General features: G+C 37.1%; 1 protein-coding gene and 1 long non-coding RNA gene across 11 annotated transcripts in view; one reads left to right on the forward strand and one right to left on the reverse strand.

The window, feature by feature from the left end:
* Positions 1–957: 957 nt before the first annotated feature.
* Positions 958–21,937, reverse strand: LOC116658251. The gene is made up of 3 exons (XR_004313532.1): positions 21,847–21,937; positions 2,963–5,176; positions 958–1,035 (listed from the first exon to the last, which is right to left on the reverse strand). It is a non-coding gene; the product is annotated as an uncharacterized LOC116658251 (long non-coding RNA).
* A 46-nt stretch (positions 21,938–21,983) lies between these two features.
* Positions 21,984–26,293, forward strand: part of KIAA1109 (KIAA1109 ortholog) — a 175,577-nt gene continuing 171,267 nt past the window's right edge. For 5 of the 10 annotated variants that reach the window (XM_032462751.1, XM_032462777.1, XM_032462775.1 and 2 more), the window contains exons 1-2: positions 21,988–22,237; positions 23,738–23,824. The gene's annotated coding sequence lies outside the window, so the exon portion shown is untranslated. Of the gene's footprint in view, positions 22,238–22,267; positions 22,420–23,737; positions 23,825–26,293 lie in introns of those variants that run through there. The other 5 variants (XM_032462782.1, XM_006180705.3, XM_032462793.1 and 2 more) reach the window with 4 other exon arrangements.

Consider the following 26,293-nt stretch of genomic DNA (forward strand, 5'->3'; position numbering starts at 1 on the left):
GTAAACAAATGACTGTACTTAGTTCTAATGAAAATGTGACACTGATTTGTGACCTTGGCATTACTTAGTATGTTCCATAAAAATTGCTTTTGAGAATTATAGCTATTGCTGAGAAGTTTTCAATGGTAAGATGGGCAACATTTAAACTTAATGGGGACAGAGGAAAATTTTTAATTCCATTGTAATACTAACTGAAATATACATTTCCTGTGCCATTAATAAAGTCAAGAGTGTAACTTTTGCTGTTACTCACCTTTGCTATTACTCAGAACTTTGATTCTGCTAAGGAGAAATGATAGAAAACTCAAGTCAAATTTAGGAGATTCATAATTTTAGTTTGTCTATTTGTTAACTCAGCAAAAATAGAGTCAATGCTATAGGTTTTCTGTCTAGACAAGCTCTCTCCTAAGGTTTCTGTCTCAAAATGTCTATTCTCTAAATAACTTACACTTTCTCACAGATAAATTGTACTCATATTCCCCCTACCTCATTTTGTTACAGATGAAAAAGTTCATCATTCAGTTGCAATTGCATTTTTTCAGTCTATGGAACATATCCCCATTTTGAAACATTAACCTCTCTTGGCTTCCTTGAGAAGTGGTCTCCTTCTCACCCTCTTTGCCTCTTTGTCCCTTTGTCCCATTTTGTCTGAGTCTTCTTTCTCTGTCCCTGTGATGAATTCTAGAGAGTGGTACAGCTCAGTCCTGAGCTACCCTTTAATTTCATGCCCTACTTCCTTCCAGGGTGATCCAATGTACTTTCTTGTCTTTAGTTATTAATGATATGCAAATGACTACCACAGGTATATCCCTAGTTAGATGTAGAAGATCACCTTAAAAATGAAAACGCATCGAATAAACTAAAGAGTCAGATTTTTATTTAAAGACACAAAGAAGTATGAATGAACTAAGTTCAGAGAGGGACAAGCCCTTATGAATGAGCAGAAACCTGGTGCTTCTTCTTCCATCCTGGGAGATGTTTGCTGAGCCTTGAGGCGCGGGAGGGTGGAGGAACAAGTTTTCCATAGTCAGGAATCTGCTGGGACAAGGAGAAACCAGTTTTTAAATTTGTTTTTTCAAGTTGTTTTATTAAGAAGAAATCAGTACTATTTGTCCATTCAAAATACGTGATTCAGTGGTTTTTGATATACTTACAGGGTTGTGCAGTCATCATCACACTCTAATTTTAAAACGTATTTGTGGTCCCCACAAGAAACTCCATTCCCGTCAGAAGTGAATCCCCATCCCCCTCCAGCCATAAAAACCACAAATCTATTTTCTTTATCTATGAATTTGCCTATTCTAGATATTTCATATGAGAGCTTTGGTAGTTTGATCCAGTTCATATAAATTATCAAATTTCTGGGCATAAAACTGTTTGTAATACTTTTTGTTATCCATTTAATATACAATGGATCAGTAGTTATGACCCCTCTTTGATTTTTGATACTGGTAAGTGTATCTTGTCTCTTTTTTTCTTAGTTAGCCTGGCTCAGTCGAGGTTTATGAAATTTATTGATCTTGTCAAAGAACCAGTTTTTGGTTTTGGTTATTTTCTCTAATGTTTTTCTTGTTTCAATTTTATTGTGTTCTGTTCTAATTTTAGTATTTACCTATTTCTGCTTGCTTCCAGATTAAATTGCCCTTCTTTTTCTAATGTCATAAGGTGGAAGCTTAGATTATTGAGTCTAGATATTCCTTTTTGCTAATATTGTTTCAATGCTATAAGATTCCTTCTAGTCACTGCTTTTATTGCATCTCACAAATTTGATAAATTATATTTTCATTTTTACTAAGTTCAAAATATTTTAAAATTTTTCTTAGGGCTTCTTTTTTGACCCATGTGTTATTTGGAAGTGTGTTGCTTAATTTTCAAATGGGGTTGGAAAAATTTTCCAGCTATCTTACTGATTTCTAGTTTACTTCTAGTATGGTTTGAGAGCACACATTGTATGATTTCTGCCCAGGATTGGATCTATCTTGGTGAATATTCCATGTGAGCTTGAGAAGAATGTGTATTCTCCTGTTGTTGGATAGAAAATTCTATAAATATCAATATGATCAAGTTTATTTGTCATGCTGTTTGGTTAATTGTATCTGTACTGATTTTCTGCCTGCTTGGTATATCAAGTAATGAAAGAGAGTTCTTGAAGTCTCCCTTGAGTTCTTTGAGTTTTATCTCAATTTATTCTCCTACTGTTTTCAGGGGTTTATACAGATTTAAGATTGTTATGTCTTCTGGAGAATTGACCCTTTTATCACTCTAATGTCCCTTTAATCCCTGATAATTTTCCTCATTCTGAAATCTGCCTTGCCTGAACTTAATGTACCTGCTCCAGCTTTCTCTTGATTTGTGTTAGTGTAGGATGTCTTTCCTCATCTCTTTACTTTTAATGATTCCAAGTGTTCATATTTAAAGTGAATTTCTTATAGACAAGAAGTTGGGTCCTTTTTTTTTTTTTTAAATCTACTCTGACGCTGCATTTCTTTTCTGTATTTTCACTGGTGTGTTAAGACCATTCACGTTTAAAGTGATTATTGCTATAGTTGGACTAATAACCATCATGTTAGTAACTTTTTTATATTAATTGAATTTGTTCTTTATTTACCCCCTTCTTTTTCTGCTTTCTTTGGTTTTAATTAAGCACTTCATATACTTCCATTTGATCTCCTCTCCTATCATATCAATTATACTTTAAAATATGAGTGGTTTCCCCAGAGTTTCTAATATACATTTTAAACTATTCTAAGTCCACCTTCAACTAATACTACATCACTTCACACATAGTGCAAGTACTTTATAAAAGTATTTCTGATTTCTCATCCTACTTTTATGACATTACTGTCATTTTTCACTTATTTATGCATATGCTATATTACTGAACACACAGTTCCTATTGTTGCTTTAAACAAGGTATCTTTTAGATCAATTAAGAATAAAAAAATGTAATGCTTAAATTTACCTTAATTTATTCCTTCTTCAGTGCTCTTCTTTTCTTTATGTAAATCCAAGGTTTTGGTCTACATAATTTTCCTTTCCCCTGAAGAACTTCTTTTAATATTATTTGTAGAGCAGCTCTGCCAGCAATGAGTTCCTTGTTTTTGTTTGTCTGCAAGAGTCTTTTTCTTTCACTTTTGAAGTTTAATTTTCCCTGTATATATAATTCTAGGTCGGGGGCTTTTTCCTTTAAACATTTAAAATATTTCAGTCCACTCTTTTTTTGTTTACATGGTTTCTGATAAGAAGTCTGTTGTAATTCTTATACTTTTTCCATTTAAAGATAAAGTGTTTTTTTCTCTGACTTTTTCCTAGGTCTTCTCTTTACTTTAAGTTTTCTGTAGTTTGAATATGATATGCCTGTGTGTGTGTGTTTATTTGTTTTTGGTATTTATCCTGCTTGTTGGTGTTGTCTGAACTCCCTGGGTCTGTGTTTCGGTGTCTGTTATTAATTGTGGGAAATTCTTAGCCATCATTATTTCAAATATTTCTTCTGCTCCATTTTCTTTTTTTTTTATATTGCAAATACATCTATCTTATACCTTAACCATTTTTTTGGTTTTTTTTTTTTAACTCTTTGATGTTTTGTCCTATTTGTTTCTTTCCTTTCTCTCTTTGCATTTCAGTTTGAGAAGGTTCTATTTACACATCTTCAGGCTCACTGATTCTTTCCGTGACTACTTCCACTTTACTGATGGGTCCATCAAAGGCATTTTTCATTTCTGTTAGTGTTTTGGGTTTCTAGAACTTAAAAAATTTTTTTTCTTAGAGTTCCTATCTCTCTGCTTGTAGTATCCATATTGTAATATAATGTTGCTTCATGTTGCCTACTTTTTCCATTAGAGCCCTTAACATATTAATCATAAGTATTTAAAATTCCCTGTCTGACATTCCCAACACCTGTGTCAGCCCTGTGTTGCCGGGCCTGCGTGCGTGGTGGAGAATGATTTCAAGTCGGCCTCATGTCTTGCTCTGATTGCTCCTAAGTAGGTGCAGCACAGTTGATGTACACATACCTTCCCGACCCCAGAGTTGTCTGTGATCTCAAGAAGGCTCTTCTTATCTGCCTCTTTCTCTGGCTCTTTCAATTAAACTTCTGGCTGCTGTGCTATTTTGCTTATACAAAGATGAACTGCCTTTTCTTAATTGTTCTCCACCAAAATCTCAGTTTTCAATAATGGCCTTAGGCATGGAGTTCTCCTCTCTCCTCCCAACAACGTTCCTTCAGGCAGAGCTGCAGAGCTCTTTGCCCTCAGGGACTGCCTTCTCCCCCAGGCAGAACCGCTGCAGCATTGCAGTAAAACTATAGGCAGGAAATTGCTCACACCCACCACTGGGGTGGGGGCAGGCCCTGGTTTTCTCAGCCTGCTCCTCCCAGTGTGGGCCCTCTTCCCCACAGCCAGCAAGGGCTGGATAGGTCAGAGACTTCATGTTTTCAGAGTACCTTACCTGAGTTAGGGTTTCTGTCTTTGAGGGGAAACTGTGTCTGGGAAGACAGATCCCGTCTGCTACTCCTGCCTGGAGTAGAGCTCCCATGGTGGGTCTGGGAAGGAGAAGAAGCACCAGCTGCTTGACCTCCTTGTGGTCACCATAGCCCCAGACTGGGAGCAAGGGAGAGAGGAATCTCACTCTTGGTTGCAAATGCCTGTGGTAGTGCTTTTATAATATGGAACTGAGGGTGTGTAGGTAACAGAGCAGATCATGGTTCATATATCCCAGGTTCTCACTGTTCTTACCCAAGATTTAGTGTAGTTTCTTGAGTGAATGTTTATTTGCTGTATGTCCTTGGCACCATTTCCAGAGACTTAGAATGATTGGTTTTTATAGTTGTCACCAGTTAAATCATTGTTTGGTTGGAGAAGGGGTCTTCTGAGTTCCTTACTTCATCATTCTGTAAGTCCTGCCCTAGCCATCCCATGGCCCCCCCTTTTTTTTAACTGGGGCAGGCATCCAGTGTGGTAAATTGAGGAGCCACAATAAAGGATTAGTCCTTACTACCAGGCAGGAGCCAAAGAAAACTGCTTCCCCATTTTCTCTTCCAGATGGATGGTCCCAAGGCACATTTCTTATAGCAGTCGTCAGGGATAGCCAGCTTTTGTATCTGCTCCATTTCTCTCCTTGCCTGTCTTCTCCTTTACTTCCTGATCCAGTGCTTGTTCTTAAGCCTCTGCCTTTGGTTCTGTTAAAACATATGCCATGCATTTTATCTTATTTCCTGCTTGATAAATTACATAGTTTCGGCTAACCATTGCATTGCATTATTATAAGTTAACGAAAACTAGCAAAAAATTATTGTTTGGCTTATAGATTATTATTAGGATGAAAAACATTTATATTAAACTATATGGTTTTAATCTTGATGGCTTTACTCTATTGGTATTATCCCTCAAAATGCATATGAACACACTCATTTGAATTAAAAATTAAGACTTTTACTTTTTTAACAGGAAGTCAGTCTGAGTTGGCTAACTGGGATAATAATGAAGCCTAACTTCACTAATTAGGTTCAGAGTAGACATTTTCTAAACAAGCTTAATCTGAAGCTCTAAGGTTTTGGCAAAACATATTTGAAGCACATAGCGTGATAAAACATTTTATCAAACATATTATATGGAAAATGTGCTGATGTTAATATTTCAATTTTCTCTTTTTTTGAATATAATGGGTTAAGCAAGGTGACTACATGAAAAAATATATAGTTAATATCATTTGAGTAATTTTGGTAAATTCCTTTTGGAATAAATGACTAATAACTAGAAAACACATCGTTTTGCAACTCAAGAGGTTTGTGATTGGTTTTTAATTCTAATTCATAATCAAAGAAATAATTTCTGATAATAGACTATAATTTTTTTTGGCACGTAACTCTGAAGAATTTCAAAGAATTAAGTGATATTGATGTAATAAAACTTCTTTCATCCCTATTTCCCTCTTCCTATCAGCAAGGTTTCTCAGAGCCTACATGAAAAAAAATAGGAATAATCAGGTCTCCTTCAAGCAATCAGTAAGCTTCACCCACAGATGTACTAATTGAGGAAAAACCACATTTTTCAACAATAACAGATACATTTTCAATACATTTTACTTCTTGTGTAATAAATTTTGTCAAAGTTTATAAAATAGTTGTTTTGGTTAAATGACTTTCACTAATTGAAATTATAATTCAATCCAGAAGAAAAAAATTAACTCTTACAGCTTTTGTCACATGAAATTTTAGGAATTAAATTTATATTTATTTTGTTGCAGAAAAGAAAGGTGTTCAAGAAAAGACTATTAAGCATTAAATATATATTATATTAGATAACATTCAGCAGGGGAAGTTGGTGAAATTACAAGTTCAGAAAGAAAAAAATGATGTAAAACTTTTAACTGTTAAAGAATTTGTCCATTTTTATTTTTAAGTGAATGATAGTGGGTGTAAATGACTATAGTATTTAGATCCCATTGAATACATTTTAAAGAGTGGTATAGTTTTATTTTTAAATGTCAGTATTTATGCTAGTCTGGAAAATTGCATCCTTTGCAAATATCTAAGCTTACAATGAAAAATTTAAGATGTTATGGTGTGAAGGGGTATGTTGCTTATGAAATCTTTTGGGAACACAAGAGCAAGAACATTTGAAGACCATTGACCTGGACCTAGCTGACCCGACCTACTTCACCACTTGGAATTAAGTGCCAAAGAGAAGGCATAGGACAAAAAGCCCCAAACCTGCAAAGTGACCTAGAACCTTGAAACAACCTTCTTTCTAAATAACTCCTGGAGGAGACAGGAAATAGCCTGAACCAAGATACATAGTGAGCCTTATAGAGATTGAAATACAGTATAAAACCAATTGGATTACAACTCTTTTTCAAGTCCTTCAATGGCTTCCCACTGAATTTAGCATAAATTCCAAAAACCTGATCACACACTACAACCTTGATACTCAGCTTTGTTGCATGGAACAGCAGCAGCAGTATCACCTAGGAGACTGTTGAAAATGTAGAATCTCAGATTCCACCCCAAACCTTAAAGCAGAATCTGTATTTTAAAAGGATCCCCAGGTAATTTGTATGTATATTAATGTATAAGGGGCACTGGTATACATGATCATAATGTGTTATAATTTAGACAATTAGAGATAGGTCCTCTTCCTCTCCTACATAGGCTTTATCACAAAGTATACGTTATTTATTAATTTTAAATTTTTTATATTGAAATAATTTGACTCGCAAGAAGTTGCAAAAACAGTACAGGAAGCTCTGTTCATCTCTAACCCAGCTTTCCCCACTGACATCTTACATAACCATATTACACTTTTAAAACCAGGAAATGACATTGAGACAGCAACTTATAAGTTTTTATCTGCTTATTTTGTCTCTTGATCGCACCATTTAAAGTTAAACCCAGTCATTCTGTATCACATTTGCTTGTTTGATTTCCTTCTTTGTACTCATATCTTCTACTCACTGTCTAGAACTATCTAATTTCTTTGTTTACTTGGGTGTTGTCTGTCTCCACTCCTAGGACACTGAAGGCAAGTAATTTGTTCAACACTGTATAACCAGCACTCACAACAGTGTTATGATTGTTAAGCGAAAGCACAGTAATTGCTTAATAAATATTGATTTGATAAATGAATGGATGGAGGGAGAGATCCAATTCCAAATATCATGGTTGATCTGTATGTTAGTAGTTGAGGAACAAACATGTTACAGCAATTAATTGTATGCAACCAGTAGACAAAAAGTTCTAGAGATCTAATTATAGCCAACAATACTGTATTACATGCTTCAAAATTGCAAAGAGACTAGATCTTAAAAGTTCTCACCACAAAAAAGAAATGATAATTATATGATGTGATAGAGGTGTTAGCTAAAGCTATGGTGGTAATCGTGTTGTATTATATAAATGTATCAAATCAACAAGTTGTATACTCTAAACTTATAGAATGTTGTATGTCAATTGATGATACCAAAAAAAAATTATAGAATTTATCAATTCTGATGACCACATTTTATTGTCGTCATATGTGAAATAGTGGGAAGGAAACATATAACTTCTGTTTCTTTGTCTACAAGACAGGAAAATACAGTAATTCGGACTTTGAAAACTCTTTTCTCAAGTCTATAATATTATCCTTTGTTGACATATTGTGATTAAATATGTGCAAAATGTCTTTAGGAGGAGGATAGCATACACTCATAAAGAAGTTTTTTCCAGGAGATAATTTTCAGTTCTGCCTCTTTTTAACTGGACATGGGCAGCTACTTTTTGAAATTGTATCAGAAAGTTGCTTTTTTCAGACAAGGAGGAAATGACACTGATAGGGAAGAAAAAGCATTTCAAGGAAAGTAAATTATGGTCATTATGCTAGTTAATATTGAAAATAGTGACTTTTACTGGCTTTGATTTTTACTGCTACCAGAGGAATCTGGTGTCTCTGCAAAGATGAATATTTTTGTTTACATCTTTATTTTCATAAATCTTGATACAATGTCTGCACTTTGGATTTCATGATAAGTCTGACTGCATTATAAACATTTTCTACTTAAGGCTTCATTTGAAAACTCCTTAACGAAACCAGTTTTCAATAGCTAAATACCAGGGCATATGTAGGTGTCAGTTTTGCACTACTTTTTATATTGTTTTTGAAAGACATCTGCTTTTATCTCTCTGCTATCCTAATTGTAGATTGCCATATCTTCTTGTGAGGAACAAATGAATTAATGTGTATAAAGAGCTTAGGAAAAAGATATTGGCACATGCTAAGTGCTCAATATGTAATATGAAAATTAATCAAAGTAAACCTCACTAAAATGTTATCAGGAGGCCAGAAGGGGGAGCTCTCACACACATACCACTTGACATCAATGCACATGGCAACAAGAAGGGACTTATTTTGCATCTCTGGCAGGAAGTGACACTACTTTGCTACCACCAGTAGGAATTAAAAAGACTTTGTCCTTGTCTGGCATCATCTCAGCCAATGAGAGACTGTCACAATTCAGCCATGAAAAGCCATTATACTTGGAACTCCCAGTTTCCCCTCATACACTGTTTAAATTCTTCTCTATGAAATAGTTTCCTCTCTGCTTTATCAGACTTATATGTGCTTCACCACTGTTGCATACATTGAACTGCAATTCTTTGCTGCTCCTAAATAAATCCGTTTTGCTGGTAAAAATAACTGGCTGTTGTATTGTTTTAGGTTAACATGGAGATCTGACCAAGATCCAGAGAAGAGCCACAGTGGGTACAGGTGTCGGTACCCACAGAGTCCAGTGAGTCCATTGCTTACTTGCTGACCCTGGAATTTGAGGGTGAGTTCTTCTGGATTTGAGCTCTGATCTTTTTGAGTTTTGAAGTCCTCCAGGCTTTAATTGGAATCTGTTTAATGGTGTTGTCCTTTTTTGTTAAGGCCTTGTTTTGTCTGTGACCACTCATTTGACATTTCAACCTGACTCTTTTGAATCAGGCTGGGACTGTGCTAACTTTCAGTCCAACTCCTTTTGGAACTAGGCTATTCCTGTTAGAACTGCGCTGTTCAGCCTTTGGCCTGACTCTTTAGGGATCAGGTTGCTCCTATTGGAAGTGTGCTGGTGTTTGACCTGCAAGCTGTTTAAGAATTATTATTTTGCTCTAGAGAAAAACCTATGAAAGATGGGATCCTAGTTATCTAAATGTTTTGAGGGTGCACTCCTTGCCCCCTTCAGGGAACCAGGTCAATTTTATGTTTAAAAACTGTGGTACCTCCTCTTGTGCATTTCTAACTAAATGGACCAACTTAACCAAAAGTGATTTAGAGCATCAATGGCCATCATGGGGAGCTTTGAACTCTCCAAATTTACCTTTCATAAAACTGTGTTCATTTGACAGCTATAGTTCTGAAATCCTCAAAACTGAATTGGACAACTATTTTGATTGGTATTTTGAGGCTTCCAAATGTTATCAGGTCTAAATTTGCCTCTCTGTAACATACAGCGGTTAAATTACCTGAGGTAAACAAACAATTAAAGAAGGACAAAATGGCTTCCAAAGCCTCATGTTTGTCTCCCCAGGCTTCTTTGTCTCAGGCCCTGTCTCCAGGCCATCCTCCTCCTCCTCTGACTCTATCAGAACCTTCCCCTTTAATGTTAAATCTTCTAAATAAAGCCCAAGTTTCTTTTTTTCAAATTAAATCCAAATAAAGCCCAAATTTTTTTTTTAATTGAAGTATAGTCAATTACAATGTGTCATTTTCTGATGTACAGTGTAATGACCCAGTCATGAATATATATGTTCATTTTCATATTCTTCGTCATTATAGGTTACTACAAGATATTGAATATAGTTCCCAGTGCTATACAGAAAAAATTGTTTTTTTAATCTATTTTATATATAGTAGTTAATATTTGCAGAGCTACAGTAATCAAACTCCCAATTTATTCCTTCCCACCCTGTTTCTCTCCAGTAACCATAAGTTTGTTTACTATGTCTGTGATTCTCTTTCTGATTTGTAGATAAGTTCATTAGTGTCTTCTTTTTTCTTTTTTTTTTCCAGATTCCACATATGAGTGACATTATATGGTATTTTTTCTTTCTCTTTCTGTCTTACTTCACTTAGAATAACTATCTCCAGATCCATCCATGTTGCTGTAAATGGAATTATTTTATTCTTTTTTATGGCTAAGTAGTATTCCATTGTATAAATATACCACAGCTTTTTAATCCAGTCATCTGTCCATGGACATTTAGGTTGCTTCCATGTCTTGGCTATTGTATACAGTGCTGCTGTGAACATTGAGGTGCATGTATCTTTTCAAATTAGAACTTCCTCTGGATATATGCCCAGGAGTGGGATTGCTGGATTATATGATAAGTCTATTTTTAGTTTTTTAAGGAATCACCATACTGTTTTCAATAATGGCTGCACCAAACTACATTCCCACCAATAGTGTAGAAGGGTTCCCTTTTCTCCACACCCTCTCCAGCATTTATCATTTGTCGACTTTTGAATGATGGCCATTCTGACTGGTGTGAGGTGATATCTCATAGTAGTTTTGATTTGCATTTCTCCGATAATTAGCGATATTGAATATTTTTTCATGTGCCTGTTGGCCATTTGTATGTCTTCATTGGAGAACTGCTTGTTTAGGTCTTCTGCCCATTTTTGGATTTGGTTGTTTGGGTTTTTTGTTGTTGTTGTTGTTATTAAGTTGTATGAGCTGTTTATATATTCTGGAAATTAAGCCCGTGTAGTCTCATCTTTTGCAAAAATTTTCTCCCATTCTGTAGGTTGTCATTTTGTTTTACTTATGGTTTCCTTTGTTGTGCAAAAGCTTATAAGTTTAATTAGGTCCCATTTTTAAATTTTTGCTTTTATTTCTATTGCCTGGGTAGCCTGTCCTAGGAGAACATTGATAAGATTTATGTCAGAAAATGTTTTGCCTATGTTTTCTTTGAAGAGATTTATTGTGTCTTGTCTTATATTTAAGTCTTTAAGCCATTTTGCGTTTATTTTTGTGTATGACATAAGGGAGTGTTCTAACTTCATTGATTTACATTCAGCTGTCCAGTTTTCCCAACACTACTTGCTGAAGAGACTGTCTTTTCTCCATTGTACATTCTTGCCTCCTTTGTCGAAGATTAATTGACCATAAGTCTGTGGGTTTATTTCTGGGCTCTCTATTTTGTTCTATTGATTCATATGTCTGTTTTTGTGCCAATACCATGCTGTTTTGATTACTGTAGCTCTGTATTGTCTAAAGTCTGGGAGGGTTGTTCCTCTAGCTTCATTGTTTTTCTTCAGTATTGCTTTGACAATTCTGGGTCTTTTGTGATTCCATATGAATTTTATGATTATTTGTTCTGGTTCTGTGAAAAATGTCATGGGTAATTTGATAGGGGTCACATTTGATCTGTTGATTGCTTTGGGTAGTATGGCCATTTTAACAATATTAATTCTTCTAATCTAAGAGCATGGGATATCTTTCCATTTCTTTAATTTATCTTTAATTTCCTTAATCAGTGTTTTGTAGTTCTCCATGTATAAGTGTTTCACCTCCTTGGTAAGATTTATTCTTAAGTATCTGTTTTGGATGCAATTTTAAAAGGGAATGTTTCTTTACTTTCTTTTCCTGATATTTCATTGTTAGTGTAAAGAAATGCAACTGATTTTTGTATGTTAATCTTGTATCCTCTACCTTGCCAAATTCTTTTTTATCAGCTCTAGTAGTTTTTGTGTGGAGTAAAGCCCAAATTTCTTATGTTTCCTGAACTAAGGCCAATTTGTGAGCCATAATTAAAGCACTTCCTAAAGTAACTGAAGACTCCCTTAGGTTTGCTGAAAGCCTTTAATATAGTTATTTAAACCTACTAACCTGGTTTCTCAGATTTATATCACTTGGTGCACATGCTTGTTGGTGAAGGTTAAGCCAAACATTGGGTGAAACTAGCCCTATGGGAACATCCTGGAGGGGATTAGAAAAGCAAACCCCTACTGAAAACCTCATCAGCCAAGTATAGTAGCCTTTCCTAAGCCTGTTATGGGAACAAAATTCAGGCTTGCACACAAAATTCTGATGAAACTGTCCATGACTATTGTAATCAACTTCAGATTATCTTTAAAGAAAATTCTGGTCTTCCTTCAGTGGTTGGTTCCACTAGGGTAGCTTTTAACTCCATATTTATTAACAGGGTGAAGAGGGATGTTTCTCTTTTAGTTAAAAGGACCAGGATGAAATAGGAAACTATTTAGTTAATTTGGCAAATCAGGTCACTCACACCTTAGCTGAGTCACCAAAAAGAAAGACTACTAAAATTCTTAATTTTCAGCTTGGTCATTAGAGGTCCCTAAATAAAACCCCAAACCTTCTAGTTTCTGCCTGTTGCAAAGAGCCAGGACATTGGAAAAAAGATTGTTACAAATTTAAGTGTTTCATGCCCTCTAACTAGCCTTTGCAATGTTCTCTTAATTCCCAATGAGAGTGCCCTAAGGAACTACAGGGGCTCTACCCAATCCTCCCTGTTAATCAGCTCAGAGAAATAACTCTCCATATTAGGAATGAGTTTCTCTCTGTCCTAATTGACACCAGAGCCACACTCTTGGTGCTCAACCCCACTGCTATAAAACATCCCCTGCCTTGGAGTATTAAAGGAGTTCAAATAGCGGGGGGTGGGGGGGGTGGGGGGGGTGTCTCTAATAAAACTCAGCTGGTTCTTATCTCTGACTCTATTCCCTTTTGTTTAGTCCCTTTGACAATAGGCATCAAAATAGCCAACCAGGTGGATTAAACAACACTCACATCTTTTAATTGCTCTGTCTTTGATGGTGCTGGAGCTGATTCCGGAAACACGGATCATTTGTCCCTGTTGAATCAGCTATCACTCTCCTTATGGGCAACATCTCAAACTGATGTTGGCAAAAGTCACAGTGCACCTCCCATCAAGATTCAAGTCGATCCCTCAAAATCTCTTCCCAGAATTAATCAATATCCTGTAAATAAAGATGCCCTTTGAGATATAAGGCCCATAATAGAAAGTGTCAAGGCTCAGGGACTCATCGTGCACTAGTTCCTGTAATACTCCTATTTTACCTGTGGGAAAACCCAAGGGTGGAGGATGGAACTTTGTCCAGGACCTCCAAGGAATAAACAAAACTGTTATCCCTCAATGCCCAGTTGTTGCTAACCTCCACATGCCGCTAACATCCATTCCCCACTGGAAGCAAATTTTTCACTGTAATTGATCTGTGCAGTACATTTTCAGTATTCCAGTTGATAAGGCTGACCAGTGTCTTTTGCCTTCACCTGGGAAGGGTGACAGTATATGTGGACAGTAATGCCCCAGGGCTTCACAGAAAGCCCATCACAAATCTTGAGAGCTGATTTGGATGTAAAAAGTTTTCTGTAGGTTCAACTTTGTTACGATATGTAGATGATTTGCTTCTATGGCCTTCTTCTCAAACCTCCTCACAGGAAGACATTCATCCACCTGCTAAAACTGTGGCCCTACAGGGACATTAAAGTCTCCAAAGAAAAACGGCAGTTTGCTCAAACTCAGGTGCACTAGTTCTGATCTCAGAACAAGGATTATATTTGGATCCAGGTAGGCTTCATGGCATCCTGAACTTCCCCAAACCAAAACTAAGTGCTGATTATGAGATTTTTCTTGGGCTAACTGGCTACTGTTGAAACTGGATTTCACACTTCTCTCTTATGGCTCAGCCTCTATATGCTTTATTAAAAACCAGCAAACCTGACCCCATTAATTTGGGAGATCAAGATGACATAGCTTTTGAAGCCTTAAAGAAAAGCTTCATGAAACCACTTTTCCTTGGACATCCTAATTAGCAGCTTCCCTTTATCCTTTTTGTATACGAGACGGCAAAGAAAGCCCTTGAGGCCCATGGGGACCATCATTGACCCATCGGGCTGACAGCTGAACCCTGTGGCCCGGGGACATTCGTCTTTCCTCAGAGCCATTCCTGCCATTGCCCTTCTGGTAAAGGCCACTGAAGAGATAATCATGGGATCCCCTTTAACCATCTTTATACCCCATGCAGTAGAAGCCCTTCTAAATTTTTGTCACACTTAATACTTTCAGTCCATCACCTCACCTCTTATGAAATCCTTTTGCTAACTTCTCCTCATACAACTCTTTCACATTGCGATAACTGCCACTCTTCTCCTTCAAGGATGAAACCCCTCATGACTACCTAACACTGACGGATCACCTTTTCACTCCCTATAGTAATTTATTTACAGGAGATTCCTCTAACCAGTGCAGATTTTTCATCATGATTTTTCATGGTGATTCTTACCTAAAGGGAGAAAATGGTAAATATTGTGCTCGCATGCTATTGCAGGTCCTTTTGGTATCACTGAGGCAGCACGGTTACCTATATGGTTGAATTATATGCTTTTACTCAGGCCTGTATGTTAGCCAAGGTCAAGATGACAATCATTTATCTTGATAGTCAGCATGCCTTTGGAGTAGCCTATGACTTTGGGATGCTATGGAAACAATGAGATTTCCTTACCTCTAAGGGGGAAAAGATTAAAAATGGCTCTTATAACCAAAATCTGTTAGATGCCATAAACTTACCAGATGCCTTGGCTATTATTAGGATCTCTGGACATTCCAAGCTTGAATCCCTAGAGGCTAAAGGAAACCACCTCACTGATATTTCCACCAAAAACACTGCTGTCAAAGAAACCAATGGCCAAACTGCTTTCATGGTCCAAAGGGATGCTCCCTAAAATAACAATCTAGAAAAATTGATAGAAATGCCTCATAATTGGCCCCCTAAAAGGAAAAGTATATTGGAGATCTAGTAACTGTTGGTCTGATAAAAAGAGAACTCTGGTTCAGGCCAAATAACAAATTGGTCCTACTAGGAATTCTAAGATTTCCACTTCTTACCACTGTACATGCATTGAACCATTGGTCCACTGACAGAATGATAGCATTCATAAACCAATAGCAGTGGGAAGATATTAATAAGGCTGCAAAAGTGCCTGCTTTTCTTGTCCCACGTGGCCAGAATATAACCCAGAGACACCTGTTCATACTTCTCCCTGACATTGTAAACTGCCTAATGTACCATTTGAAGTTTGGCAAATGAATTTCATACAGCTGCCCCATCTCATGGACATAAATATGTTTCAGTCATGGTGTGTATGTTTTCTCACTGGGCAGAGGCTTTCCCCTGTAGGCAGGTCACAGCTTCTTCAGTGGTGAAAACTTTGTTAGAAAAGGTTATCCCTACCTGGGGAACACCTTCCAAACTTCATAGTGATTGAGGAACCCATTTTGCTGGTCAGCTACTTTGACAAGTCTGTGCTGTTTGGCCAGTTTTGCAACATTTTCACTGTGCTTACCATCTCCAATCCGTAGGGTTAGTCTAATATACTAACTGTATTAATAAGACCCAATTGGCAAAACTCATAGAGATCCACCAAATACTCTCCTTCGAAATCTCAGATTTATGCCTTTCAGAACTTGTAAATTCTAACCCTTTGAGATAGTCACTGGACACCCAGTGCACCTGACCTTTGTCTCTTTTAATCTGCAGCTGATTAAAGGAGATATATGTCAACATTGTAAAGGCCTAATTGCTTCTTTTGAAAATAACCATTCTCTGGTAGAGCAACCTTTTTACAATGTGCTCTTTGGAGAGGAAGACCTTAAGCATCAAGTCTACCTTGATTATTTCTGCATATCTAGGGCCTAGTCCAGTGTCTGGCATACCAGATATGAAATATTTCTTCACTGAAGTGAAGAAAAATAGAGACATGAAAAACCAAAATAAAGAAGACTTTGAAATAATTCTTCACGTTGTGACCTGAGGAACTGAGAGATGGTGATGGGTGGTTAATAGACTGTGGATAGGCTGTAGCTACAAAGGCAATAGGAAGAATTGATTAGAGAGATCAGCTAAGAGAGGAGGGAAAAACCTCCCACCCTTCAGCCTTCTCCAGAACACACACAAAATCAAGAGATAACTTACAAAAATTTTTAAAACTTTATACTTAAAAAAAAAAGAATGCTAAGAGAAGTGAACAAGAAAACAAAATACAAAATAAGGATAGCAAAAATTCTAGAATAAGGTATGTGGAGTGCGTAATTCAAAAGAGTGAAAATGAGACTAGTTCTAGGAAAAGATCAAATTTGTCAAGTGTTACGGGCTGAACTGTGTTCCCTCAAAATTCACGTGTTGACATCTTCACCCGCAGTACTCAGAATGTGACTGTATTTGAGACAGGGCTTTAAAGAGGCAATTAAGTTAAAATGAGGTCACTATTAGTGGTCTCACTAATAGTGAGATTAGCACAAAGAGAGACATCAAGGTCCTGCTTATGCAGAGAAAGGACCACATGAGGACACAGTGAGAAGGTGGCCATCTCATGTATGCATATGTATACATGTTATTTTACAGAATGTACCATTGACTGGAAATTTTACCTTTTGCCCTATTTAGTCTTTCGACCAATATGTTTTGAAAATCAATTTATTGGTTTTGTTTTATTTACTTATTGATTACTTTTCACATGTACACATATTTTTTGCTCTTCACCTTCTTTATAATATACATTGTAGATTAGCTCATACCAGTGCATCTAGAGCTATCACATTTTTAAAATTACTTTACAGATGTTTTTTGGCTAGTCTTCTAGAACTGCATATTTTTAGGAAGTTAATCTTTTACTTTTATAAACAACATAGTGATGGAAAGCTTGTACATTTTGGTCATGTGTGAAGCTGTCTGTATGATTCATTTCTAGAAGCGGAATTGCTGGGTCAAAAATTGCAACACTTAAAGTTTTAAAAAGATATTGCTGTGTTGTTCTCCACTGAGGCTAAATTAATTCATATGCCCACCGTCAAGGTAAGGGAGTGTCTGTTTCTTCAAATCCTTTCTAATACTGAATTATCAATTTTTGAGCTTTTTCTATTGACAAATAAATGAAATGGTACCTCAACTGTAGCTTTAACTAGCCTATTTCATTTTATGATAATGAGGACTGTCTTTTCTAGTGTTTTAGGTCAAATTTTATTTCTTTTTATGCAAACTCTATGTTTATGTCTTTTGCTCATCAGGCTATTGGTTTGCTTATTGTTTGTAGGACATTATATGCTATTTTAAAGTTCAAATCATTATTAGAAAACTGGCTTTTTTTATTATATCAAAAGATGTACAAACTTCCTCTTTCAAAATACATGTTCAGTTCCTCTCACTTTTTTATCAGCTTTATAGTGGGTAAAGGTGGTTTTCTTAAAATATATTTGACTTAAATATCATTACTTGATTTGTTCTAGCAATGGTGACTCCTGGGACACTGTGGCATGACAGAAGCTTGAATTGTGGACTGCATTGGCTGGGGGTAAGTGAAATGAAAGAAATTGGCAGGTTTATTGGGAAATAATATTGGAAACCATTAAAATTTTTTCTCTTTTTTTTTGTTTTTATAGACTTATTGATGTTACTAATTTTGTGCGTGCATGTGTGAGAGAGAGAAGGAACTTCATCTGGTATCCTGGTGTTATGAAAAGTATATAACAACTTGAGGAACACTCAGGTATGTACATAAAGAAATTGTGATTTTAAGAAATTATTAAATGAGAGTGAAATAAAAATCTGAACTAAGCATTCAAAACAACTTTAACATATTGAACTTGGCGGTATTAAATTTCTTTATGCATTAAAATACAGATAATATACTGCTTTGACATCATTGTTTTTAAATTATCTGTAAAGTAGTTGTGGTTTTACATTATTTGTTGTAGTACTACAATTGGAGAATTTTTTTTTTTTTAACATGGATCTAGTGTGGAGTAGTGAAAAATAATGGGTATTGGAGTGAGACTCTCTTGAATTCAGGTTCTGGTTTCACTTTCTAGCTTTAGTGACCTTGGGCAAGTTACTTAACTTTTCTAAAATTTCTCATCCACAAGTAGTATCTACACAGTGGGTTTGTATGAATTAAATGAAATAATATATATCAGGTATTAGCCAGTTGCCTGGCACTTACTATATATTTAACTTAAAAAATTTTCTTAGTATATACTTAATTTAGTTTTTGAAGCACATTTTATTTTACCCTAGAGTAAAGTATTTTCATGATAAAAGTATCAATGATTAGCAATCAACTAAATTTGGTTAATTTGGTGGCTATCTCTGTTGATTATTTTCAAAGAATTCCCTTTTATCTTTAAATAATCCTTTTACTATGCCTGGAATTACACCATTAGAGATTTATTCCATTCAAGCTCTTTAAACTTGAAGATATTTCTTGTTTTTAAAGTTTTTATAGAAAAATGAAATAACCCCCAAAAGGAGATGAGGAGGATAATTTCAGGCAGACCATGAAAGCCTGATTTAATCTGACTCAGAGGCTGGCCTTTGTATGGGAGCCTAGAGTAGCAAATGAGAGTAACCAAGGGGACAAAGTTGAAAGAGATATAGTTCACCTTGGCCCTGGCTTAAGGAAACAGCCCTCTGCAATGGGCCAAAAGAAATGAAGACAAAGAAAATTTCATACCTTTTTCTTCTTTAAACCATTAGACCACAAAGAAAATCTATACACAATTATTCACAGTAGCTTCATTTGTAATAGCCCCAAATGGGAAACAACCAAAATGTGCCTCAGTAGGTAAATGGTTAATCTGACTGGAACATCATACCTGGAATACTACTCAGCAATAAAAAGAACAAACTACCGATCTATGCAACAACTTGGATAAGTCTCAAAGGCATTGTGCTGAGTGAAAAAAAAAAATCAGTGTTTAAAGGTTATGTAGTGAATGGTTTCATTTATATGATATTCTTTAAAAATTTTTTATACAATTTTTAAAGGTTACTTCCATTTACAGTTATTACAAAATATTGGCTATTTTCTCTGTGTTGTAAAGTGTCTCTTTAAGCTTATCTTACACCCAATAGTTTGTACCTCTCATCCTCCTACCCTTATGTTGTGGTAAATATAAATTCTCATTTATATAATATTCTTGAAATGGTGAAATTATAGAGATGGGAGACAGATTAGCGCCTGCCAGAGCTAGGCGTAGTACAGGAAGGGGAGTAAGTGTGACTCAGGTAGGGGAAGGGGTAGCTTGAGGAGATACCTTTGTTGTGATAGAATAGCTCTTATTTTGTTTGCAGTGATGGTTACATGACTTTACATGTGATAAAATGACATGATCTATATATACACATGCCAATGTCAACTTTCTGGTTTTCATGTTGTACTATAATCATATAAGATTTAACCACTGGAGGAAACAAGGGAAAGGGTACACAAAACCACTCTATACTACCTTTGCAATTTCCTGTAATTATTTCAAAGTAAAAATTTTTTAAAAAGAAGCAAAAAGAAATCATTAGAGGGCTTCCACCATTAGTACAATTCTTATTGAAGTCTGTGGATGGAGACAGTTGCTGTTGTACCATTATTTTGGTGGCATGTTGGTGAAAAGTGAAAGTAGTTGGTAGACAAGTGAAGGGAGTAAGCCTCGTCATGAAAATTAGTGAGTCAAATGAAATGTCAGAGAGACTACTAATCATGACAACATTAAACACTTTTAGAATAGAAAGGCTTATAAAAGAAACACTTCATTTTTTATGATGCTGTCTAATGCATATCTGTAGTAACAGGGTGGGTCCTGGTCCTGGGGATGAAAGGAGGTACAATCAGAAACTTTGAGATTCCAACCATGCACTCAGTGAATTTCACCTCCCTCTCCCCTCATTCCTCTTAACTCTTTTCCTTAGCTCCAGGGAAATTTAGTTTCAGTTTAGTTTTTGATTTGAGGAACTTGAATGACATCTTGGTAATTTCTAGTCTGGAAAACTTGTGCTCAGACAATTTCCCTCTGGGAAAAGTTTCCTGTTTGACTGTAGCAAACGAATCTTTGTGGGGATCCTGGAGCCTTAGTAGGGAGTAAGGATTAAGAATGATTGAGATTCTTCCAAACTTTGCAAAAGACTACTGAAATTAGTTTCTCTGTGATGCAGAAATACACTCTAAAGAGTTAATTCAAGTAAGGGAGGTAGGTGTGTCCTGGTGGCAGGTGGAAGTAACTAAGATAGGTGTATGCTTTTCTTTTTTGGCTTTCATCCAGTCCTTTCATCAACCACTCCTGCTTGGGCCTCCATTTCCTTATATGCAATAAAAGTTAGTACAATTGTTCATGTATTTAACTTTTTCTGGCTTTATTTTATATTTGGCTTCACAGGTGTTCCTTTTGAGGAAAAAGTGGAATTCCCACACAAAAATGTTAGATGTGGTATTTCAGCCCAAGAAGGAAGTCAGAACTAGATTTTTAGGCACTTAGAATTTAAGAGGCAGTCTACTGTAATTTATACAGATAAATTAGAGTTTGGGATTCACACACACACACTACAATATATAAAATTGATTAAAAAACAAACAAACAAGGACCTGCTGTATAACACAGAGAACTATATTCAATATCTCGTAATAACCTAAAAAGGAAAAGTAATCTGAAAAAGAATGTATGTATCTGTATAACTGAATCACTTAGCTGTACACCTGAAATTGACACAACATTGTAAATCAACTATACTTCAATTAAAAAATGTAAAAGAAAACAAATAATAACAAAAAACAAGACAAAACCAAACCAGTAATGCTTAAGCGTATGAACTTTGGAGTCACACACTGCTTGGGTTCAAACCCTAGCTCTACAGTTTGGCAAGTTATTTAACCACTCTGTACCTTAGTTTTTCAGTTGTGAAATGGAAATAAACGGGAGTATTTACCTCACAGGGTTTTGGGAGGATTAAATGCGTCAATAAATATAAAGTGCTTAGAACAGTGCCCGGCTCATGCTTGACACTGTGTTAGCTACTGCTAGTATATTACCGTTTGCATTTCTAGTTGTCTTACGTGCATATTCCACAACTGCCCCAAGCAATCCGAAACCTTTCAGAGCTAAGACTGTTTTCCACTTTTCCTATTACAACTTGTACATAAGAAGTGTGCAAAATATTTGCAGTAAGTCTGTAACTCTAGGAAGTTGTTTGCTTTGGTTCACTCGCTAATAATATGAAGAGCCTTTCTCTTTAAAAGTGGTGAGCATCAAACCACTTTTCATCAATATAACAACAACAGACTTAGTTGAGCGATTCACTGTAGCAGCATTTCACACAATCAGGCTCCTTTTATTGAGAGAGTCATAAAAGTATTGCTCTCTATTCTGAGTGGATTCACTTCAAACCATAGCACTGGTCTGATTCTCCTTTTTGTTGGTGATCTGTCTATACCCGTGCTCGTCTGTCTCCTGGCCTCAAGAAGGCCATTCACTAACATTACTTGCGTGGGTAACAAAAAGGTTTTTCAAATAACGCCCCTAACCCATACCTCGAGGTCCAGATTCTGCTCCCAGCCCGGGAGGGGGGGAAGGGGCGGGGCGACCCAACTCCTGGGCGGGGCTCGAGTGGCGTGCCTCGAGGCGCCGGCCCCGTGACGTATGACGTTACCAGTTGACGCAGCCGCAGTGCCACCCGGCTCCAACTCGGACCCCTCCCATCCTCCTCCGCCCCTCTGCGTGTCAGTGCCTGGGGTCCCCTGGCCAGACTTCGGGCGGCGGGCCGGGGTGGCGGGGCAAGAGGGTGTGGATGCGGGCAGCGCTAGGCAGGCCGTGTCCGGCTCGGCGCTGCAGCTGCCTTCGCCGCCGCCGCCGCCGCTCAAGGCCCTCGGCGTCCCCGGAGAGAAATCGGAGCGGTTCTGGGCCGCCCCGGCGCTCGCCCAGGTGAGGGGACGAGTCGGGCTGATCAAGGATTGGGTGGGCAGCACTTTCCCCAGCGTCTCTGGACCTCGGCCTGGTCGGAGAGGTTTGGCTTCGTGGCGGCAGCCTGCTGCGGCGTCGACACATCTCTAATTCTTTTGCCATCCTTACCTGCATCAGGGCGACTTGTACACCGGGTGTCAGAGGTCAGTGAGAAGGCCTGGAAAGGCCGTGGCAGCCAGATGATTGGGGTCTCTAATGCAGGAGGAGCTGGTCCTGTGAATGATGATCAGGTGGGTGGGCGAGGCCCACCTGCCGTTGTGTGGGAAGGACTGCACCTGCAAGCGCAGGCTTCAGCCTTGTTAGCAGCACGGGGCTGCAGGAGATCCCATACTGCTTAACGCAGGATCGATTTTGGACCAAGGGCAGTGGAGCCTTAAAAACCTTCCCTTTGCTCCCCAGGCGTGGTGTGTTTTGCATTCTGAATTGGTGCTTGCTGAGTCTGTGCTATGGAAGAGTACATTTCAGCGGAAACATCTTTTGACTAAAGGAAGGTGAAGGGAAGTTGATTTTCCTTCAGCAGAATTGTCCCCCTCCTGCCCCTCTTGCCTTTAGTTTTGACAGTAGCAACTTAGGGACGCTTGTTAAAGGGAAAGAGTTCTTGTAAATTTCCTCTGTAAGGAAATCGTTGTTTTCCATGACTGTCCAAGAGTCTAAGTTTCAACTGGTTTCATGTTGCTGCTTTCAACTCTGTGTATAGCAATGAGCCTGATTTATTTTAAGTTAACTGGATACATGAAGTATAAAAATAGACGAATTAACCCGAATATTTATCTTATAGAACTAATGTGTGGTACATGCTTTATGTGTGTATATTATGTCATTTAATCATCGTAACAATCCTATCACGTAAGGCCTATTATTACTTTTATTTTATAGATGAGAGAACTAAATCCCACAGCCCTAAAAAACAAAACAAAACAAAAACTTGTCTAAAGTCGGAGCTGTGATTTAGATCAGATAACTGGACTCCAGTTTACAGTCCCCTAATCAGTGTGCTTTGCCACTCCCAAGAATCTTGAGAAATTATAAGGTGGTTTTCATTGATTAAAACTGTGCTGGGTGCTGGAAACAGGAAGGAAACAGAAGCACCATTCTTGCCAGCAAGGACCCAATAGTTTGAGAGGACAACTTTTTTAAGGTGACGCTTGGAGTATGTTTTAAAGGTAGGGTTTGACCTGTGGAATCCTCTGACTACAAAATCATGCTCTTTGCATAAGTACAGTCAGTGGTTTTGAAATCTTTAGAAGACTTTGGAAATTGTGGTCATATTCTAGTTTTAGGAGTATTGTTTATTTGGAAACTTTAAAGAAGGAAATGTAATACTGGAGTAATGTTAAAGATTTTCCTTGTGTGTGTGCGTGTGCAAGTGCGTGTGTAATCAAATCATTTGATTTGAAATGGTGAAACTGCTGATAAAGCCAGAATATCTTGTATAATTAGTTAAAATGGTGTTCTTTTCAGGTTTGTTAAGATGCAATACTGCAGGCAGGCCTTCTGAAGATCAAGAAAAGGAAAAACAACATTACAGACTTTGGAAAAAAAACTTGGGTAAATATTTTGGGTTTTCAATTCAAGCTCAGATAGAGGAAATCTGACTTTCTGCTTCAGTTGTCGTTTAACCGGCTTAAATGGTCTAGGAGTGGGGGTGGGGTGGTGTATAACATGACCTGTCATTTTACCTGACTTTTGAATTATGCTATGTGACTGATAGTTGAGTCATGTGCTTAGCTTGTGTATTGGCAGGAGAAAGCCAAAGGAAGCATTAGCTTGATTCTCTATCAGGTGTCAACTTTCTTTTTCTCTTTTGCTTGCTCATTAATCTGCCCATTTTATAAAGGATTTTAAAAAGAAATGAAGAAAATTAGTTGACTTTTGGTTTGTTCTTCATAGAATATTGTGTATGGTTGAACTTAAGTATGCTTTTCACTATGAGTCCTATGGAGAATAGTGGAAGACATGGTTAAACATGATTAAGAAAATCTTAGTTCATTTTATAAATATTCATCGAGTACCATGCATCAGCCATTTTTTCAGGCTTCTAGTAAGAATAGTGATCATCAGAGTCCTGGAGGGTACTAGAGTAGTGAATTTTTTTCTGGGAGGTAATTGTGAACCTGTACTTCTTTAAAAAAAGTTTTATATACAAGGATGTTTTTGGTTTATATAAAAGACTAAGAAAACAGCACTACTCATATGGTAAATATTTTCATTTGTAATAAACCTTTCATGTTATTTTAGTTAATAAAAGAGAATTTGAAGATAGAGGAATGAGGGAGAAGAATTGGTGAAGCATCATCATTGACCAAGTTGGAAGGGATGGAATACAAGGATGCAGGTCAAGGGTGCTATAGATGGACCTCTGTGGAGATAGGAGAGAGGAGGTGGTGATGGTTATGGATATGGATAAATTTGAAAGAAGTAGAGTAGAGTTTGTGCCACAAAGTTCTTACAAGACACTCCCACTTATGATAGAAAGAGGATATGTTTCACTCACGTGATTGGAGTTTTCTTGGTGTGGTATTGACTGACTCCTCATTTAGCTTAAGATGGCAGGTATGAACCATCAGGATAGAGATACCTGTGGATATCTTAAAAAATTACCTTTCTTCTACACTTATCTATTGCAGAGTAAGAAATTATCCCAAAACTTAGTGGCTTAAAACATTTATTATCTCAGTGTTTCTGTGGGTCGGGAATTTGGGAGTAACTAAACTGGTTGTTTCTGGCTTTGGGTCTTTCTGAGGTTGTAGCCAAGATCTTGGCTGGGACTTCAGTCACCTAGTACTCATTTGGGGCTGGAGGATTTGCTTCCCTAATGGCTCATTCACATGGCTGTTGGCCGGAGGCCTCAACGCCTCAACACATGGACCTCTCTGGGGCTTCTTAAGTGTCCTAACAAGGCAGCTGTCTTCCCCTAGAGCAGATGATCCAAGAGAGAGAGCAAGGAGGAAGCTATGATGCCATTTTTGACCTAGTCATACACCATTGCTTTGCCATATTCTTTAGAATTGAATCACTGAGTCCAGCCCACACTTGGGAGGGGAATGAATTAAGCTCTACCTCTTGAAGGGAGGAATATCAAATAATTTTTGGACATATTTAAAAACTGCCGCACACCTTCTATCAATTGTCAGTTTCTTTAGGGGGCAAATAAGCTCTTTAAAAATATGTAGTTACAGCATTTCTGACCAGGTGAAAGAGAAGTACAGAAAAGTGGGGAGGTGGTTCAGTCAGATATGGCCCACTTTACAATATGGCCTCCTTTGCAGCTAATTAGGCTCAATAACTTGATGTGTTGCCTCTTTGTAGTTAATTTTAAAAAGTGATTGCTGACCTTTGATTTAGTAGAGGAGTCTTTTAGGGGAAAAAAAGCCATAGTGGGCAAAATATGAATTTTTTTATATCAAAATATGGATTTTGGTAACATTCAATATTAGCTCCTAAACTAGAATTTAGAGCTGGAGGGTAGGAACTTATTTTTCATAGTAAAGAAATTGAGGACTAAAAGATAATTACAGGCTGATTTCTATGAACATATATAAGAGGCAATATAACACTAAACTCTGACTCTAAAACCAGGCTGTCTAGATTCAAATCCCAAATCTGCCATGTCTTAGCTGTATTTGTGCCTAGCTTCTCACTTCTCACTGTCACAATTTTCTCATCTGTAAAATGGGGAATTGTAAATAGGTAGTTACTGTTATTTCTGATGATTAGATGAGTAAATACACGAAAAGTGCCTGGCACATAGTGAGCAGTGAGTTAGTGTTAGCCATTTTGTGATAGATGTATCTCATCATTATAATGGTGAGTTAATACTGTGGAATGAACATTTTAAAGACTAAGATAGCATTGTCCAAAATGTTTACAGTCTAAACTTTAGACTATTGACCTTATTGTATTTTGTTACTTTTTATGTAAATGTAAAATATGTTTCTATCCAGCTCCATATCCATTTAAAATACTGTGTCAGATGTCACCAGTAGTATTGTATAAGGCCATATCTGCTTAAAACTC

Source organism: Camelus ferus, chromosome 2 (assembly GCF_009834535.1).
Source record: "Camelus ferus isolate YT-003-E chromosome 2, BCGSAC_Cfer_1.0, whole genome shotgun sequence".
Taxonomy (NCBI): Eukaryota; Metazoa; Chordata; class Mammalia; order Artiodactyla; family Camelidae; genus Camelus; species Camelus ferus.